The 21,342-nt window shown below is 36.8% G+C and overlaps 1 protein-coding gene across 3 annotated transcripts in view; it reads left to right on the plus strand.

The window, feature by feature from the left end:
• Window positions 1–21,342, plus strand: part of ZFPM2 (zinc finger protein, FOG family member 2) — a 450,174-nt gene that overhangs the window by 225,674 nt on the left and 203,158 nt on the right. The gene's annotated exons all lie outside the window — the stretch shown is intronic.

Below are 21,342 nucleotides of genomic sequence, written 5' to 3' on the forward strand. Positions count from 1 at the left end.
TCTTCTTGGGGCTGCCCACATCTCTTGGCTCACAGCTCCCTGCCATCTTCAAAGCCAGCAATGGCTGATTGAGTCTTCGTCATAGCCACATTCTGACTGAGTCTTCTGTATCCCTCCCTCACATTTAAGAACACCTGTGATTATAGTGGGCCCACCTGGGTAATCTAGGCTAACGGTCCTATTTTAAGGTCAGCTGATTAGCGATTTTAATTCCATCTGCTTCCTTAATTCCCTTTTGCCGTGTAAGGTAACATTCTCAAGTTCCAGGGATTAGGACTTTAGGACCTCTCCTATTTAAGTGATAATACAAGTGATAAAACTTGAGGAGAAAAATGTTTTATATTATTTAGGAGATTCACAAATTATATATATGAAATGAAAGTCTTTCTCTCTAAATGCCACTTATATGGGAAGATCTCATGGCTGCTAAACGACTCAGTCTACACTATAGGGACATAAAAACTCCCAGAAGGGTCTTGACAAATGTACTGAACTCAGCAACATTGCATTCCTTCTTCAATTTGTTACATGAAAGAAATTCTTCCTCAAGTTTATTACACGAAAGAAACTGGTATGTGTGGATCTCTGCTCATTCAGTGCATGTGGATGAGACAGAGGTTATTGGTTCACCTAAAAGTAATGATTGGAATAAATAGGAAATATTTGTGTCACCAAACTTCTAAACAACATGGGAGATTCTAGGGTGTAATTTTTACTTCCCAAATCCACACATTTGTCCATAAGAGGATGAAGTGGGAGATTTCACATGTATTTAAGAACCAAACAAGTTGGTAGGCCAAGCTAAATATTTAATGATCAGGGCGATTGAATTCTTAGTGGTCCAGTGCACCTTATTTCAAAAAGTCTTTGAGATGTGGCCCCACAAACACTGCAGTCCTTGGTTGGTGGAGTTGTATTAAGTAGACTATTCTATTGACTCCTGTGAGAGAACAATATTTACCACACAGATTTCTCAAGCAAAGGCAACAGGAAGATTGTCTACACACCAAAGTTTGAGTTAAATGCTATTCTAAACCCATTTTATCTGGAGGTTTCTATTGGTTCTCTAGCTTTACTTAAAAAATGTTTTAGGCAATCAGATACTTATTTATCACTGCATATCAGTCACCAACATAAGCTTTAGTTATTTCTCTGATATTTCTTCAAAAGTGTACTACCACTGAAATAAAAGAAATGTTTTCCCTTTTACCTTATCAAGATAAAATCTATATGAAAATTCAATTTTTGATCTTTATATAATTATCTATCTATATATGTGTGTATATATGTAGGGTGGTACATCTACACATTTTTAGCACATGCTAAATTGTGACATGTGCAAAATAAACCTATTTGCGAAAGGTGAGTCTTTCCACGAAATAATTTCCCATTTTTTAGACAGATATTTTTAAAAAATACTCCTGTACTAATCTAAGGCTATTTTATGCCATATTTAATATTTTTTTTAAAGGATTCAGTTTATAGATATGAAGTTTTCAGAATTTTTGATATTATTGGAAGACTATGAATACTCTTCAAGGTATCAAAAACCAGTAGTGGGTAATAGATTTTTAAAAGAAAATAATACTCTAGGTTTCTTCTTTTGCCTTAGGGTTTAAATATTTGATTCATGTGATTCCTTTATACTGTAGTATTTTTCTCTTTTTAAAGGTATAATTGCTTTGCCAAAATACATTTCAAAATATTTTCCTGTTGTAATAACATTCTTTTCCAGAAATTACTTTTGACTTTATGTCATTAAATACCGTTGAACAACTGTGGAACAGGCGGCTAGCATATACTGCATACTCATTCTTTCTTATCCACTGTATAAAGAATTCAAGATGGATTCGTTCATCTAATCCTCAAAACAAACCTGAGAATTTGGGTCTATTTAAAATTGTGTTTTATAGATAAGCAAATAAAGGCTCAGCCTTTTGATTCCAGATTCTGCATTTTTAAAGATCATGCCACCCTGTCTTCTCAAGAGCATCTGTAATGTGATTTGAACATGATAAAATTGTTTAGGATTTTTTCACTTAAATTCTAAATTTATAAAAACCTCTGGAGAAAATGTGCAATGATTAGAAGTGTGCTCTTTTTTTCTTATTTTAGGCAAAATATTTGTTATGGTACTTCCTGGACTGTTTGTGCAGTTATGAGTTAATTCAAAGGCTCCTGCAATTTCATTACCTCTATAATTTGGACAGGACTTTAACATGTATTTTATATCCTGAAGATATATTTTCCTTATCATAAAATATATAGCCTCCTAACCCTTCCTTACCCAACCTTGAATCAAAATTTGGAATTAGCACACTCCTAAAGTGCTTATTCGCCAACCAATGTAATGTATCTCTGCTCAGACTCATGGTGTTGGCTCAGGAGATTCAGCACACTAATTAATCCAACACAGTAATTAATTGAGTCACCATGCCAGATGTCAAATCCTTTTTATATCTTTCAAGTTCCCATCTTGAAGTGCATTAGCAATATGCCACCTTCTGCAGGAAGCCTTTGCAGACCAGGCGTTTGGATGTATATAGAACATTTTGAGAATATAGGCTATATAGAAACACCAAAACAAAGTGATTTGACAAGAAGTTATTTTGAAATTATATAACACACCAAACATAGAAATAAATAATCTTTTGCCGACACCCCATTATCTTGTTCGATACGTCCTGTTGCTGCCATTATTGAATCATTAAAACAACATGTAGTTAATACAGTCATTGGAGCAGATATGGGTCAGAGGGAGAGATAGAAGGAGAGAGGGAAAGAGATTTATTATAAGGCATTGGCTTATGTAATTATGGAAACTGGCCAGTTAAAAATCTTCCATGTGCACTACCAGGCTGGAGACCCAGGAAAGACAACAGTGCACTTCTAGTCCAAAGACTGGTAGGCAGAGACCCAGCAGAACCAATGGTGCAGATGAAGTTTGTTGCTTGGAGAGGCCAGTGTTTTTGTTCTTTTCAAGCCTTCAGCTGGTTAGATGAGACCCACCCATATTACAGAGGGAAATCTGCTTCACCCAGAGTTCACTGATTCAAATGTGAGTCTCATCCAAAATACCCTCCAAGTTGACACATAAAATTAAGGATCACAGGCTCCAAAGCTCTATGATCCATTGTAAGTTTCAGTGTTTTTCAGGTATAATTGTACACCCCTGAATGGACTGATAGCCAGTGAGTGAGCCTAGCCTTCTCTCCAACATCCCACCTCTGCACCAAGGAATAACTTTACATTGAATGCTGTCATGGTGACACAAACCTCATGTTTTTAAAAGCCTTGCAATTGTATTCATGGAAAATATCAAAGGACTGCTGACAAGGAAGACAATTTAAAAATCACTTTAAATCGTGATCAATATTTGTCTTGGAGACGTTTTAGCATTTCTATACTTCTATATCATGCCTTTGAAGTTTTCCCATTTTCTCCTAAGGACAAAGGTCTTTGTTCTGTGCTAAATCTCTGCCATGTTAGCACATGACTAGTGCCCAATAAGTGGCAAGCAACAGTGACTGTTTGGAAGATTGGATGTCTGGGATTTAAGTGACATTTGCCCTCTCTTGCTTTGAATATGTCAGCTGTCCGTGGCTAACTAGTGTAATACAGCCAACTGCTGGGACTACACAACATGCATACTTAATTAAATAGAACATAAATCAAGTCCCACGTGACTTACTACATAATAGTAAACTCATCACCACCTGTTAAATTCAACAAATGAAATCTGATGGAGAAGTCTTATTTCACTGATGCTGGTCGATCAGGATAAGGCATTTGTGACACTGAATTCTCCAAATGGGAAATACACATATAAAGGGTGCTATAGACAACATTTCACTGACTTAATAATGAAATAATGCAGGCATTAACTTGCACCTTAAACTTTTTAAGATGGTTACCCTCATAAAAATGTCATTGAGGAAAGAATCAGAGGTTCCTGTTCCATATCCTAGGAAAATATCAGAATTATTAGATGTCTCCTTCTCTCCCCTTCCAGGTCTAACTCTTCCAGTACCAATCTCTGATCCCATTCGTTGCCAAAGTCTTCCAATTTCGTGGCGTACACACCCTGTTGCAAATACACCCCTACCCATGTGTCGCTAGCATTCATCTGTGTAGTCAAAGGCTGCTTAGTGGAAACATCTGTAAACATCTTTCTAGTAGAGGACTTTTTCCCCAGACTCAGGAGCAAACTTGCCACAAGCCAGGCACATTGGAGGTGCTGGAGAACTAATATTTCCTGAACTAATCTCAACCAATGAGGGACAGAAGTTGGTGGATAAATACCCCTACTGTTCTAAGAAGTGTTCTACCCATCTCTTAAGAGTTTGCCAGTGCAACTGAGCTTCAGTTGGCTTTATAATGCCTTCTTTATGACCTGCCTTCTCTTCCCTTTACTTCTCCATTCCTCTACTGAAATTTTGTGACAACACCTCCCCAGTGAACTACTTGAACTTAAATCAGTCTCATGGTAAGTTCTGGAGAAACTTACAAAACAACCTCTAAAATATAATGAAGTAAATTTGAAAGTAATCCAAATTATTGTTGAGATTCTAGAGAACATAGATTTCTTTTAAAAATTTCTATTCAGTTTTAGACCTCTGCCCCTGGCACGTAATAGATATTCAATAAATGCTGTTTAAAATAATAATCTGATCTAATGGACTTTCCTTACCATGAGCAGTCTGATGGACCCCCACCCATATCCCCCCATGTCACCATCTCAATGATATAATTTATAATTTTGCTGAGGCATGATTTTTTTTGTCGGGTCTTACATTTCTTTTCATTGATGTTGACATTGGGAAAGATCTCTTTCTTTTTAATATTCATTCTAATCTAGGCTCAGGACTACCATACTTTCCTACTTCTCATATCTCTCTGGGTCTTGGCTCTTTTGAATTTAACTGTGCCTGTTTCCCAAAACACTCTGGCCTTTCTTCTCTTCTCCCTCTGTTCCCAGTGCCTCAGGGAGCTTATCCACTTCTAAAGCTTCAGCTACTAATTTACAAATGACTTTTAAATTAAAAAATCTCTAACCTTGGCTTTTTACCCTTTCTCTAATAGCACATTTCAACTGTTTTGTAAGCCCTTCCCACTGACTTGCTCCAATGAAATAGTCACAAGGAGAGTTTAGTACGATTGCCACAGATTGCTTCTCTGTTCTTCTCCCTGACTTGCAACCTTTAGTCACCTTTAATCCTAAGTCTCTGTCTGCATCTCTTTTCCTACCTCTACAAGAAGTTCATCCTGTAAGTTATTCTGGGTTTTGTCTCCATTTCTATCTCTCCTTCTCTCACATCTCAAATGTCCATTTATACCCATATCACACACGTGCGTGCACACTCCCCGCCCCCATCTCCATTGCCTGTAGCTACTACCCTTGCTTTTCTCTTCATCTTCCAGGATTCTCATTTTCACTTCCAGAAACCAAGGACAATAACTCCTGCTTTCTTCATGTCTGCTCTCTTCTTTCTGTTCCTACCGCTGCTTTAGTTGAAACCTCTATCTTTTCTTCCCTGAGTATCACAATATTCTCCTCTTGTTCTTTCTGCCTTCCTTCTTGTTCCTTTTCCTTTTACCCAAATCACAATATGTCCTAAAAACAAAAGTTTTAAAATCATCCTAAAGGTCACAAGAGAACCCAGCCTCCTTGGCAAAGCCAAGGAGGGCCTTCGTGAGACTCCCCTCCTCAGCTCTGACCCCTTCTCCTCTCTCAGTGTGGAATTTCAGTCAGCATCAACTACCTGTAGTGCTCTGAATATACATTCTTCTTGCATCTCTGTGCATTTGGCCATGCTGCTTCATCATCCTAGGAAGCTTATGTTCCCCCCCTACTGCCCCTCTTTATCATCACACTGACTCCAGTTCTTACTTAAAGACTCAGCTCAAGTAGATCTTTCTTAAAGTCTGGAGTAGATACAGGCTTCTTAATATTTCCATGATGCTGTGGGTCTACCAGGATAAGAACATTTATCACATAATTGTGCCTGTTTACTTGTCTGTCTCCCCTGTAGACTATGTGTCTTTTATCTTTGCATCCTTTCTATCTAGAGCAATGTCTGGCTTAGAGCACAGGCCCAATAAATAACCTTTAAAGAATTAGTAAATCAGTTCTTTCCTTCACTTCTCTCTAGTATCAGTGAATGATGCGCATCTCTTTATTCAAGATCCTTACATCATCCCCAAGTCTTCGTATCCATTTCTTTTGTTTTCTCAGGGATCTTACTTGATCTGCCCAACTTAGCAATACCATTAATATAGTTAATACCATCTTGTGTCTGTTTTTTTGTTTATATATTTATGTTTAGTCTTAATCTCAGTTGAGTGTAAGACTCAGTAAGGCAGGATAACTATATTTCTTCAGTTTTTACCCAATAAGGAGATATGTCCATGATCGTTTCTTGATAAATATTGACTAATTTCAGTGTAAGTTTTGTAAACCCTGAAGCGGTTAGGGAGGATGCGGTGTTGAACCTTTTGAGGCAATTACGATTTGTTTACAGTAGAATCAGTTTTAGATCCCTCAGTATGACATGGGTGAAGGCCAAGAAGGTGTTCTGCTCTACCATGCTTTCTGTGAAGTCTCATCCAGCATCTCTCTCTCTGTGACAAACCATCTGGGAAATTCCATCTGTCTCTGCTTGGAAACTGAGGTGGCAGTCGCCCACTGTGAGCAATTTTCTATTAACTTCTTGGATAAGATCAGTCAGATTTATACTGAATTGATGGGAACCGTAAGAGCAGGGTTGTTCCAAGAGAAGACAAATGTACTGATTCCTCTAATTGGGCTTAAGCCAGTTTCATTCACGGATGCCCTTAGGTTCTAGTAGTGCAAGGACTTATAACCTTTTTAATTGTACCCTCTCCCTCCTGGGAAGCGTTGGTGAAATTCATTATTGACGGAGGTTGTAGATTTGTCCCTCAGGGAGGCCAAGATCCTGGCTTCTCTTATACTCTATCTGCTTTGTGGAGAATTAATGGAAACTGAGTGGAAGCTGCTCAAAGAGGACATGAGACAAGACATTTAATGCAGCAGAGCCTTGGAAAATGACACTTCGGTCTGGTTTTTAGAATTAGAGTAGGTTTCTTGTTTATTTGTTATTTGTTTGTTTGTGGGAGAGGAGAGAGGTTGGTATGGAATCCTACGTTGGTAGAGGCATCCTATAGAATGTGAGTCAGAAAGGAAGAAACCAAACACCAAAGAATTATTTCACTATTCAGATCTGTAGAGGCAAACCAGACAAGTCAGTTGCATATGGATCTGAAGGAACTGATTGTATTACAACGCAGGCATAACGATGATGTTGGCAGTGGATAGAATTATATTGTAATATGGGAAAATAATGTTGGAATGAAAATATAAATTGTGCCTTTCCTGATAATTTGTACCTGCCTCCAAGACACACCTTTTGTGTGTAGCTAGTCTCTCTGTGAATCTCAGTCTCTCTTTGATTTATTGTTTCTTCTGACAGTGAAGTCTTTCCAGGTTCTCTATATTTGGACTTGCATTTGAAAGGTAGGAACACAAAGACAATTCCTTGTCATTCCTTGTTATATGTAGACAGTTTATTTTTAGCTTACTCACCTATGCCTGAAATTTAAACACATTTTTGCCTTTGAATTATGATACATGGTTAAACCTATTTACCTATACTTAAGCCAAATTTAAATAAACAAAAAGTATCTTTTTCTTCATGTAAGATTATTCATTGTTCCCTTTCTCCAGAACTTAAGGAGAACTTTTATTGAACATGATCTTTTCGAGGAATTATTAAAATGATTCCATGTTATGCTGCTAATTTAGTCAGTGTCTGGAAGGAGTAGCTATTCATATCATCATAATGACATCTTGGTCTACTAAGAATATGCGTATGAATTTGAAGAAACTAATGAGTAGCACTACCTTTCTCACAGAGTATAGGCATTGAAGACAAAGTCTGGCTATTGGTTTATAGCTCCAGACACTCTTTGCGGAGTTGTTCCTGTTTGTAGGTCTTTTTCACACTTCATGGTCCCTTAGGGGATGGAGATAGAGTCTCTGCTCCCCAAAGGGAGTCTATCAAATTTTTGAGTGATGAGGGAGTGTTTTGTAAAATATAACTCTATTGTTTTCATAACACAAGTTATAGAATATAAAGCTTGGAAAACATTTTGGCTGGAGGAGAAGTCAAGATGAGAAAGCACTGTGAGGAGCAGTTTGAAAAGTCGATCAAAATTTTCTGTTCTCTGCTGATTTATCTGGCATGACTTTTAAAGTCTTTCTCTTTGATTTTTTTTGAAGAGTTGGCATTCCACAAGTCTTTTTAAAACAATTGGATTGGCATTGTGCACTTAGCCATTATTTACATGGTTATAATATTGTTCCAATGTTATGAGGATTTAACAGTGATCCCAGCTAGTGATGATACCAGCTAGGCATGATAATTAATACATTCAGTAACTGAAATGATAACTGTGAAAGAATGGGCTATTATGTATTTCTTCTGTTTGGTCTTAAAAATCAATAAGACTTAGGGATAACTCTTGAAATATGTTATAAAATATTAGACTCTTTTTAAACTATGAATAGGTGTTCCCAGGACACCATTAATCAAATATAATTTAACAGTACCTCTCAGTTGGCATTGACAATCTTTAGTATCATATGAGGTTTTCTGGGTTTAGGAAAGTCTGTGAGTATGACCTTGTCTAAGCCACTCTTACAAGGCTCTCTGTTGATATTGTATGATGGTCCACAGGCAAGATTTTTTGCATGTATTTCTAATAAGAGACAAATAAAGTAATATTTCTTCGGTGCTCTTGGAAACTTCTGAAATTATTTGAGAAACTCTCTTTTGGAATTAACATGTCTATTCTTTGTTAAGTATAGAATTTAAAATAATTATTTTTCACTTGATCTTACATCATTTTCTCATGAAATCCTTTGGCATAGTTTGATAAAACCTTGGCTTCCTGAGTCTAATAATTTGTATGTTTTTTATGCCATTTTATATGTGTTATATCTCTTTCTGTTATAAAGGTCAGGTGCTCAGAGTCAAGCACAGAGTTATGTGTAAGCTTTGTGGTTTTTCTCATACTCTCTATTCTTAGTTTCTGAAAGTCAGAAATGTGAGCACAGCTTATCTAGATGTCTCTGGTATAATGTCTCTCCCAAGGCTGCAATCACTATGACAGTCAGGGCTGTGGTATCATCTAACTCTCAACTATAGGAAGATCGCTTGCAAGCTCACTAGCATGGCTATTGACTCAGTCCTTTGCCTTGTGGGCCTCTCCATAGAGCAATTCACATCATGACAGCTGGCTTCTCTTTGAGCAAGTGAATGAGAGAGCAAGAAAAGGAGCCTAAGGTAGAAGCCACAATCTTTTTGTAGCCTAATCTTGGAAGTAGGATTCCATTACTTTAGTGGAATTCTGTTTACTAGAATTCAGTCACTAGTCTGGCCCACGGTGAAGGGAAGAGAACTGCACAAGGGGTTGAAACTAAAGGCTGGCTCATTGGAGCCATCTCAGAGTCTGTTTACCTCTAAAGGTAACTTGCATAAATAGTTACCCAACCTCTGGAAAAAGAAAGACTTTCAAATAATAAGAGCAATGGGAGAAATCACAAAGTCAAGTTAATATGAATAGAAAAAATTAAATCATACATTATAAAGCATCATCACCAAAATCAAAGATTAACTGATGAGTAAAAGACAGTTGTGAAAATGAGATCTATTTTATTCTTACTTTTGAAGCTAAATAAGGTTTTCCACATGGAAGGTGGTTAGTATCTTCTTGATTAATTTATTTAGAAATTGTGAGGCTAGAGAAAGATGAATTAAAATATATGAAATGTGAGTTACACAAAATCTGGTGGGAATTAGGAACCAGAAGCAGGTTGATTGCTGAGTGTTCCTTTTCTCTTTTAGTAATTTTGAGAAACATACACTAACACATTGTAAAGATCAGAAATGGGGGAGAAAGTATGGAAAAGAGCCCATGATGTGGTCAGAGTAGCCTGATTCTACTCCCAACTGTTATTACCCAAAGTGGATGTGCTATCTTGGGTAATCACAAATGCTCTCAGTTTCCTCATTTATAAAATGGATGTTATTATACCAGCTCAACATCACAGAGTTGTTGTAAAATTATATAAAATTATATGCATTTAGTCACTTTGAAAAAATATACAGATTGTTACATAGACCTAGATTACTTTTTATTATGCCCATGAATAGAAAATAGATTACCCATTCCTTTAAACACCCGCCCCCACCAAGCAGTGCATCTAGCCTTTTCTCTTCTGTCCCCTCTCTGAACATATTTGAAAAGCACTTTGGCTGTCATTGTACATATACATCTCCATTCACGTGTGCACACATGTATTTATACACACACAGACACACATACTTCTGATTAGCTAGCATGAGCCTTCTGAAAACTCATAGTCTAAGTACAACCACCAGAGAAGCAGAACAAAAACCTATATATTTTGAGGAAGAGATAGAAAGGTTAAGTGGTCAAACTGCTTTTTGAATTATCCTGGTTTCTTTGTGTTTTCTTTTGGTAAGGAGTTATTGTTCAGAAGACATCTCTCAGGTGTATGATTGGGGATTTCAGACAATTGGAAAAGTAATTTACCCTGTCTGATTCACCCTGTCTGATTGAGATAGGTTTGTATTTTAAAAATGTTAACTCAATTCTTCCATTATTTATGGCATTTTAGAGTTCAGTATAGAACGGAGTGAATAAGGCGTTCCGAACACCGGCAGTGACACGCCATGAAATATGAAGAAATGGGGACAGAGTTCGGAAGAGCAAAGGCATTTCACATGCCTTGAGTTTTAGATTTTATTACGAAGTCAAACAAACACCATTTGTTTCTCATTACCCTATGTGTGAGCATTCTCCCGTGGACTGGAGCCGCTGGAGTCCCTTGGGTTCGGATACTAATCTTGGATATGGCGTTACCACCTTACATCTTAGGGTCACGGCTACTCACGCCTGTGTAGCGTATGAGTCTACGCGAGGTGCCCGGCGAGGTCTGCATGCGCATCTGAGATAAGGGTCACGTCCCAAGTACAGGTTGAATGAAGTAGCTACAGAAAAAAAAAAAAAAAGATAATATTCTCCTTCATTAAGGAAGTTCGGTGGTAGTGAAAAAGTTCGATTCCTTTATCTGAATATTGTCAGCAAGGAACACAGGCAGTTTTATAATCGTTGCCTTCCTTCAAAACTTTCTGAGCATGACAGCTCTTCAAAGGAAGCAGACACTGGCGGAAGTGTTCCCCATTTCACTGATACTCCAGGAGGAGATGTGGGGGGGTGGGGGGGGTGCGTGGGGGGAGTGCATGATGGGCGTCCAACAGTGGTCGGCTCCATTGCTTCATTAATCAGGTGCAGGCACTCTGAAAAATGTTTCTCTTTGGTTGCAGCCATCTATTTTTTGGTGTTAATCTGTGCCCTGTGGCAGGGTTTTGTGAAAGGAAACAATGAACAGTTGTATCGCCCCCCTCCCCCAATTGTTGTAGCCCCTGTCAGAAGGCTCCGAGGATGATGCAGGTCTGTATCAGCCTGATAAGGAAAAGAGGATTCCAAATGGCTTTGGAGAGCATCTGTGGGAGTAGAGTATGCCGTTTTGGACTAGACGAGCTGTGGAATACAGCAGAGGCCCTTAATGGGATCCTAAGGGTTCAGTGCCAGACCTTCTGCTGCTTCTTGAAGATTTTCTAAGGAAATACTGTGATGGTGAAATTCTGACTGTCAGAGGGGCTGAGGTTCAAGATGCTGTTTTAAGTTGCTTGCTCCATAATCTGATTAGTCAATCCAGGTCAAAAAGACAAAAACATTAAAAAAAAGAAAGAAAGAAGAAAAACCTCAAGAAACCTCCCAGAGTATGTATGGAGGTCACTTTTAATCTGCTGACATGAGTTTCCATGCCATTGTCATCACGAGCTCTGTGCGAGTGGCCAATGCATTTTATATACTGTAAGTTCCTATTTTATGGCTAGATGAAATATGAAACTATCTTTTATAATGCTGATTCCATTTTGGCAGGCCTTTGGATCCACATATGGTTCAGTTAAGCTGTTTTGGAGCCTAATGTACCTTTGTTATTTATTGGGATTTTTGTAAAGGGGATAAATGTGCTATTTTTGCTGTGGATTTAAAAAAAAAAATCCACATTAAATGTCCCCCCGCCCCCCAAAAAAGTCGTATAGCTAAGAGAATTCTAGTGAGCTTTAGAAACTGATCTACAGTTCCCAGGACAGGTAAAATAAAATCATTCTGACCCGTGAAGAAAAACAACTAAAAGATAGCTGAAGCTCCAGCAAAATAGAACCAATATTTTATAGTATACCACAATAATAAAAAAAAAAAATGGAGAGCAGTTAGTGAATGGGGCCTGGAAAGTTGGCATCCTGTAAACAGGCTATTATCTTTAAGTTTCTTTAGCTGATAGATTCCACTGGTTTATTCTTTCATTCATTCCATTCTTATTCTGGCATGTGATAAATAAGCATACAGGCATAGAGAGTCAAAAACAAAGTGGTTGTCAGAGGGCTGAATGATAGGCAGTGACCTCACATACCATGGAGAGTGCAGTGCTCAGTTCAGAACTTAGTTGCCTAGAGGTGAAGTGTGCCCCCTCAGCTGAGGTCTGACTGATAGGGGGAGACTCCCACTTCAACTTTAATCTCCTTGTTTTGGTGAGTTTAACTCAGACTCTTAACTTTTGTTTAAAAGAATGTCTGCATGTAAAGATAAAGTAGAAGGAAAGTGACATATTTACCAGTGTCATTTCAAAGCACAACTTTTTCTTCCTAAAAAAGCTCTGGAAGGAGAGATCTATTTGGATAATAGTACTCATACTTTGCGTTTTGATGAGCAATCAGATTTTTTTATGTGGCGATTTATTTTTATTTGAATTTAATCATTAGATAGACTTGCTAGAAGGGCTGTATTCTAAACTTCTGGCCACTGGTTACATAAGGGACTGGATAAAAGAGAGGAGATGGACCCATTTTAATTTGTCACACTAACTAACCAAACTGTGTGCCTTCCAAGTTATGTGTGTGCTTGTGTGTGTGTATGTTTTTAAATCTTTCTTACCAACAAATGAGAGGGTAGTAGAGTATTATTTCATAACTATTTTCATGGTCTTTCCCTGCTGTTGTTTACAAGGATTTGAATGACTAACATCTATTTCTCAGATACATTGTGCTAGAAATCTTGAAAGAAAACTTTACTCAATATTGCATGTACTATACGGCAGGAACTCTGCTAAGAAGCAGGGACACAAAAATCTGCATTCTTCTCAAACAGAATTACTTCTTGGATGGTTATTTAAATAAACTGAATTCTATCCAGAGCCTTTATGTATTGCTTTGAACAAACATAAAGTACAAAAAGCCGTATTTATAGGCACCAGGCACATACACACACACACATATACAGGGTCTCACACACACAATAAGTGTTGGATTTTTAAGCCAACAAATAAGATTAATATTTTAATTTTACTTTGTTTATACTCTTAACTTTCCTAAGTAAAACGATCTCATGAAGTAAACTACCCCTATGTTGTCGAATGAGTTACACAAAATTACTCAATATTTTTCTTGTCATAGATTAGGCAACATTATAAATACTGATGATGTTTCTGTGATTTCATTATTGCTCATAATTGCAATATTTTATCTTATGGCAAAACACACAATTGCCAAATTATCATAGGGATATTTTAAGTAATAGATAACTTGGAACAAGTATAGAGCATTTAGGTGTATACATCTGCAGGATGAAAAAATGTTTATAATTCTTGACCAACTGGAGCATTATAGTGAGACCCAGTTGGGTTAGTGGCAAATCTGGGAAGAAAAGAAAAAGAAAATGTGAGAAATGAAAAAAATATGCAAGCAGTAAAACTCAAAATTCTCTCATAGTACTTGATTTTCTGTCAGTTTTCATCTCTCTTTATTCTCTATTCTCCACGAGTCTGAATTATTGAGAACTGTCTAGAACCTTCATTGTAATAGTATAAAAATATTTTGTGATGATAAAAGACTTAAACAATTTAATTGGAATGAGAACTGAATCTTTAATTTTTAGTGTTTACCTCTGGACTTAAGAAATAAAGTGGTTTGGGAGTAATATTATTATTGTAAGGTATTGTTAATATTGGCTGCAGACCTTACGTACCACTCACACTGTAGGGGACACACGGGTACTCAATCTTTGGATTGTTATTTGTATACCTCTGTAGCCACTGAAGTCTTGAAAAGAGAAGCAAGTCCTCTCCATTCAGTTGGTTTGGCAGCATCCAAAGGAATGGGGAGCCTACTATTTTAGCAGCATCTTCTTGATAGTTCTTTAATTATCTTTTGCTAGTGCATATGCAGTTATCTTTTTTTTTAATTTTTTAAATTTTATTATGTTAATCACCATACATTACATCATTAGTTTTTGATGTAGTGTTCCATGATTCATTGTTTGTGTAGAACACCCAGTGCTCCATGCAGAACGTGCCCTCTTTAATACCCATCACCGGGCTAACCCATCCCCCCCACCCTCCTCCCCTCTAAAACCCTCGGTTTATTTCTCAGAGTCCATAGTCTCTCATGGTTCATCTCCCCCTCCGATTTCCCCCACCTTCATTTTTCCCTTCCTAATATCTTCTTTTTTTAAAAAATATAATGTATTATTTGTTTCAGAGGTACAGGTCTGTGATTCAACAGTCTTACACAATTCACAGAGCTCACCATAGCACATACCCTCCCCAATGTCTATCACCCAGCCACCCCATCCCTCCCACCCCCCACCACTCCAGCAACCCTCAGTTTGTTTCCTGAGATTAAGAATTCCTCATATCAGTGAGATTATATGATACATGTCTTTCTCTGATTGACTTATTTCGCCCAGCATAATACCCTCCAGTTCCATCCACATCATTGCAAATGGCAAGATTTCATTCCTTTTGATGGCTGCATAATATTCCATTGTGTATATACCACATCTTCTTTATCCATTCATCTGTCGATGGACATCTTGGCTCTTTCCGTAGTTTGGCTATTGTGGACACTGCTGCTATAAACATCGGGTGATCAACTAAAATGGACTGTACTTCCCCGTGATGCATATGCAGTTATCTTAACATTGCAAAGAAGGGAAATCAGTAGAAATAAGAAGTACAGTCCATTTTAGTTGATCAATTACTACAGACTTTCACTTGCCTTATTTTACTGTATTGCTTTACCCTAGTTGCTTCTGAAATGAATTGTAATGTGAGCTGAATGGTTTTTTACCATCAACTAATACAAAATATTCATAATGTATATAGCACTTAAAGGTTTTTCAATAATTTGTTTCTATTTTGCAGATGTGATTACGCTCAAAATCCACATGATCCATGTTGACTAATTGTGAAATAATAGAAGTATTTTTTTAAACTAGTGAATCTAACATGGTAAAAGTATTAGATTCTATCAGCACTTCATGTGGATATTAATATTACAGAGAAGTGCTTTTATCATTGGGGTATATGGAAATAAAGCAGATTCCACTGTGAAATGACTGAATGCTCACTAAAGTTGCTTAAGTTGGAGCTTGAGTTTCTTTATAATGCTTTAGGAATGCTGTATATTGAATGCAATTGATATATATTAGAAAACTGATAAAAGAGAGGTAACTTCGTAACTCCACAGGCATTAATTACATTTTTATAGTTTCCATTGATATTTATAATGCTCTTTATGCCATTAAAAATCTGATCCTAAATCAGGATGAAGTTTGTTATTATTCTGTGTGCTCTTATTTATGAAATGGTAGGTGAGCCTTCTTTAGAATATTTTCTATTAACCATGCACTCAATGAAATATAATGACTTCTGAAATAGCTAAAGAAAAGAAGTCGGTTTTTCTTTAAGTGACAATGTAATTAAAGGTGCTGCAGATTTAAAAAAAAAAAAGATGTTTTAACACCAGTATTTCTGTCAAATTCTTGCAATAAACTGCATTGCATTTTTAATACAGCAATGTTTCTGGATGAAATTCTATCCATTCTTGTACAAAGGGATCATCTTGGTTTTAAGCATTTAGCATCCAACATGGCTGTTCTTAATTTGTCATTGAGATTAGAATATGGAAAATTGGGTTAGAAAGTAAAAACTAGCCTTAAGCTTTTTTAAAATGAAGAATTTATTTAATTGAGTCAGTCCAGATCTCTAAATTCTCCCTCTAATTCTTTGCTCCCTCTTTAAAGAGAGATGGTACCACTGTTTTGTCTTTGGTTCCTGTGTCAGGGAGTTGAGAGGTGAGAGCAGTGGGATTGCATTTTCAGGATGCCACATGTGCACTCTTTGATCTGGGGTACTGTGTGCCTCAGGGAATAAGTCCGATCTTGATTTCTTTAGTCAGTCATCCACTATCAGGTACCACTGCCCTGATTAGCAGGCTGAAGAAAAAGCATATTGTGGATATATGTTACAGAGATGAAAAATAGTGATGAGCCTGTTGGCAACAGAGTCAGCCCCTAGTTTCACTATGTGGTATTTGCTTTCTCTTCGCATAAATCCCCTTAGCCCGTGAAGGAACAAAAACCAGTATTTCCATATTTTTTCAACAAAGTGATGATTTTTTTCCCCAGATAGTAGTTTCCTTTCTTTGTTTAATCCGTGACTGCAAAATGGAAACTGGAAAGAGAATTAGGAGGATGCATCGTGGTTGTTGCTAAGCGAGATTCAAATATAGTGGTGCCTGCTTAACATTCCTGCCATTCTGTGAACCCAGCCAATGGCTAACTCCTGTGAAGCGTTCCAAGTCTGGAAAACTAGCACCACACCTGTGCTTTTGCTATCTCTTCATCTGGAGTTACATAGATGTAAAATGGTTCTCTGGATCTAGAGAGCCTCAGTATCCATTCATTACCCATCAGTGATGTCCCTCTCCAGAAGTTAGGGTCTAAAAATTTTCTGAATTATCTCCCATATGTCCTCTTTTCTTTGGTCAAAGTAAAGGAGAGAATATCTCTAATCATATGAGGATATATGCTGATGACAACTAATGTCTTTGGTCTCTTTAGATACATATTTGGGGTTTGCTCATGTGTATCATGTATTATGGTGTTGAGGTGGAAAATGGAGGCTCCGAGTAAAAGACTAAACAGGGGATAGATATCCTTTGTATCTAAGTCTTCGCCAAATGTCACTATCCATTTCAAAATTAAATTTATTTACTGAAAAAAATTAATTTTTTTGAGCACACTTTATGTAGAAAAATGCAAGTATAGATATAGTTGTATCATAAATACTTATGGTATGCTCATGTCCAATTGAAGTTATTTGCTATTGTATTTGACCTTGATGATGGGACCAGTTTGATAAAGTTAAGGTCAATGACTGCATTATTTTTAGACAAGATACAAAGTGTAGAATGTTCTGTTTTGCTTTACTATGTTAACAACTAGTAGCGTTTAGAGTTCTCTGTGCCCTGCTGATTTAAGCGATGCATTCATCCTGGGTGATTATCCAAAAGATTTCAGCACCTGTAATTAATCACCCATTTGAGAAAAGAAACACAAAGTAAGATATAGTTTGGCTTTTTCCCTCCCAGAAAAGTCTAGACAGAGTGTGAATAAGAAAAATAACAGTGCTAGTAATAATCATAATTATGCTTTCAATATATATGAAAAAAATCACTGAAACAATCTTTTGATCACATTTTCTAATTAATGGCCTTATATTGTTTGCTTAACTTTAAATGTTGTGTCATAGTGGTAAGAAAAGGACTTGTTATCTTTGTTTTATACAAGAAGAGGGAGTAGTGACCTCTTTAGAGTTTAAAAGTAAGTTTCTAGCAAAATCATTTGTGTTCTCTTAATTATTTGGACTAATGATCACTAGTATTTTTTCATGCAAATATTTATTTAGCTCAATGTAATAAGCAGAAAAATCTCAGTAAATAGCAATGGATTTATACAAGAGAGCTTCCCAAAGGTAAAAATCATCTACTAGATGCCATCATATTAGTTAAAAAAAGTATCCTGACTCCTTTTGAGCTTGCACGTACTTCCTTACTTCTTTGAGAAGTAAACAATGAAGTGTTAATCATGAGTTTTTGTGTCCTGGGGCATAGAGGCTGAAGAATGAATGAATCAGTGCAGTACAAGGATCTTATATTTAGAAGTTGAAAAAGCTACTTTTGAACCATTTCTGCATTAAGACGCCTTACAAAGTGTCGGAAGAATATACTAAATCTGGGCCAAGGACTTAAGGAATATAAACAAACCTTCTCTATTTCTTGTGATGGAGATTAATTTATTAGATTGATGTCTGATAGACTGCAAATAGCAAATGCATTTAACCTCATTTAGTAGCTAGAACTAACCTGTTTACAAATACTCTAATTAGATCAAAACATAGAAATAACTAGAATGGATGTAGTCAGCAGAAAAACAAATAAATGCACCTGCATCCATAATAAAGTGGCATTTCTCCCCCTGACATGTTCGTGGTACTAAAATCATTCTAGACTTCCGCTATTCACTTAGAATCTAGTATTTTAAACTTTGAAAAATGACTTTGAGAACACCTAGTACCTCAAACTATGATTCTCAACAACCTTGTTTTATCTCACTCAAATTTGTTTAGACCTAGGGAGACTTGCTCTTTCCTGTGCCAGGATCTATTAATGATAATTACTTAGAATACTATCCCCATTCTGATACCATCACATTATTGTGAGGTAGATTGTGATCTTATCCCAGCCTATTCTGTTTAACTCTGACACTCCTTCTATTATAGTGGGGCCTTGATAAAATCGTGCCTGTTAGGATCAGACATTAGTTGGAATCAATATTTGAAAATGTGCCTGCTTTTGCTTACTGGTAAAGTTAGTGTTAGCATACAAGTGAGATCATTTGTTGGATGAGATTGTATAACTTCATCTTGTCAAGGATTCTTTCTAGTACTTTATACTAGAAAGCACAGTATGAGATCTTGGGGAAACCATAATTTTACCGACCAACCCACCTGGATATATTAGCTTTTAGGTAGGTATCCTACCTTGCTGAGAATAAATGATGTTTTAAAACTGATATAGATTAGAAAAAAAGAGTGGGAAAGAACGGAAGACTATCTTCATAACTCTTCATTAACAAAACACAGTTCAGTGGTTCTCAGCCAGGGACAGTTTTGCCCCTTAAGGGACATTTGTTAGTGCCCAGGGACATTTTTGGTTGTCACAGCCTGAGGGTGGGAGTCAGAGGAGGGAGAAAGAGAGAGTGGCTACCACCGTCTAGTGGGTTGAGGCCAGGGTATTGCTAAATCTCCTGCAAAGTACTGGTTAGCTTCCCACAAGGGAGAATAATCTGGGTCAAGATGTCATAGTGCCAAGGTTGAGAAACAGTGTACACTGTGGATATACCAAAACGAGATGATTGGCAGCAACAGATTCCAGTTTTTAATATGACTGGCTATCTGTCTGGGAGGAGCAAATTTTACAGCTGTGTATGTCCCCCCCCTTTTCCTGGCTAGCAACATCTGGTAGATTTGTCCTGAAGGAATTCTTTTAGGCATACACACCCAGAAATCTAGGTGGTTTCCTTCAAATTTGTGCTGAATGGAACTTTTTTTTTTTTTTTTTTTTTGAATGGAACTTTAGATAGAAAAGGTAAAGTGAGAAATCTGCTATTAATCTTTACTGGGTACTATCGTCCCTGTTTGGAACTTATTCATAATTTTTGAAATGAATGCAGTATGGAATGGAATAGCCATATTTATCCCTTCCCCAAACTTCTCTTACTTCATGAGATTTGCTTACTCTCTGGTTATATATTTAGTTATATGTATGATTTGGTTATTTATTGATTATATTATCTGGTTATATACCCATGTATGAAAAAACAACACTGAGTATTATATCTTTATAATATTTGGGAGATGGTTGTTGCCCAATAAATTTTGAAAAAAAGAAAATACATTGCTTTTTTTTTTGTTTTTTAAAGAGCCTTTTAATACTTACAGGTGAAAATAGGCAACAAGGTTACAGTATGTTTCTGAGAAATAAAAAAGAGGATGTCTTTCTTGGGTTCATGCATTTTATGATTACTAAAGTCTATGCAACTGGATTTTGAGACTAAGCTCTTTTCATCTGCCAAGACAGTTAAGGGATTTTTTTTCCTTTTTGTATTGTTGTGAGTCCTAAAAGCTTTTTCCCCCTGAATACTCAGATGGGAGCCGTGGGAAGGGGGCAGGAGGTGCCCAGGGCAGTGGTACTGTGGAAGATTAGCACACTTCTTTTGATGAAAAGTGACTTCCCAGAGGGTTGGAGAATAAACATATGGGCTGGAAGTGCTGGTTTGGAGAAAAGGCGCTGAAGTAAATCAGAGGGGAGTGTTCCGGTGAAGTGGACTTAAGGGCTCACGACTCTGAACCTACACAACCTAGCAATTCATCGCTCATTCTCCACCCATTTTTGTAGAGACAGCATGGAATAGTCCTCTTGCAGACTTCTGTATTCATAAACCTTGTAAGACAAGGTTCTTTGCGAGACCTAAAAAGTTTCTAAGAAGTTGGCAGGTTAAACAAATTTTCTTTCTGCTTGATTTCTAAAATTCCTCCTGAAGTAAAATATATTTTTATCATATCCCTGCCCCCCTTTTTTGTTGTTGTTTAGTGTTACATTTTTTTGAAAGAGTCCTAATTCTATTTCATTTTTTTTTTTTGGCATCTGAAAAAAATGATTTTGCAAATGAAAAATATTATTTTTAAATATTGAGAAATTCTAAATTATAGTACTGTTTAGGAGTATGTTCTGAACGGAAATAACAATGACGGGGTACTCTAAATGTTTTTAAGGTTACTTTTGGAAATACAGTTATTCTCTTTTATAATTTCTCACTTTTTTTCTAAATTGTTTAGAATTATGCCTCTGTATCATCAACAGATTTACGATGTCTATCCTAACAACAAGAAAAAAAAATAAAGTAAATTCCTTCTTCCTGTTAAGTCCTGATCTGAATATGCTGAGAAAAAAGCCAGTGGGGAGGTTCGTACTCTCTCCTCTGGTGTCAAGCACACAGGGTAGCCTGGTTTGGACAGAGTTAAGTCAACTAAAGACAACCCATTGCTCCCAACCTTCTATCTCCTTGGGGTTCGCCAACAATCATTTCTTCTTGTAGAATAAGATAAGTTTTCATGTGTTTGTGTTTGATGGATTAACAACAGAAAATTAAGGAATTTTACAAAAATTCCAAGTTGGCAAATAGTAGCAATCCTTATCATGCAGAGGCCTGATAAAACCCTCCGATAAAGCACCAGGGAAACTAGTCTGGACAATGTCTTGAAAA

This window comes from Phoca vitulina, unplaced genomic scaffold, assembly GCF_004348235.1.
Source record: "Phoca vitulina isolate PV1807 unplaced genomic scaffold, GSC_HSeal_1.0 scaffold18, whole genome shotgun sequence".
Lineage (NCBI taxonomy): Eukaryota > Metazoa > Chordata > Mammalia > Carnivora > Phocidae > Phoca > Phoca vitulina.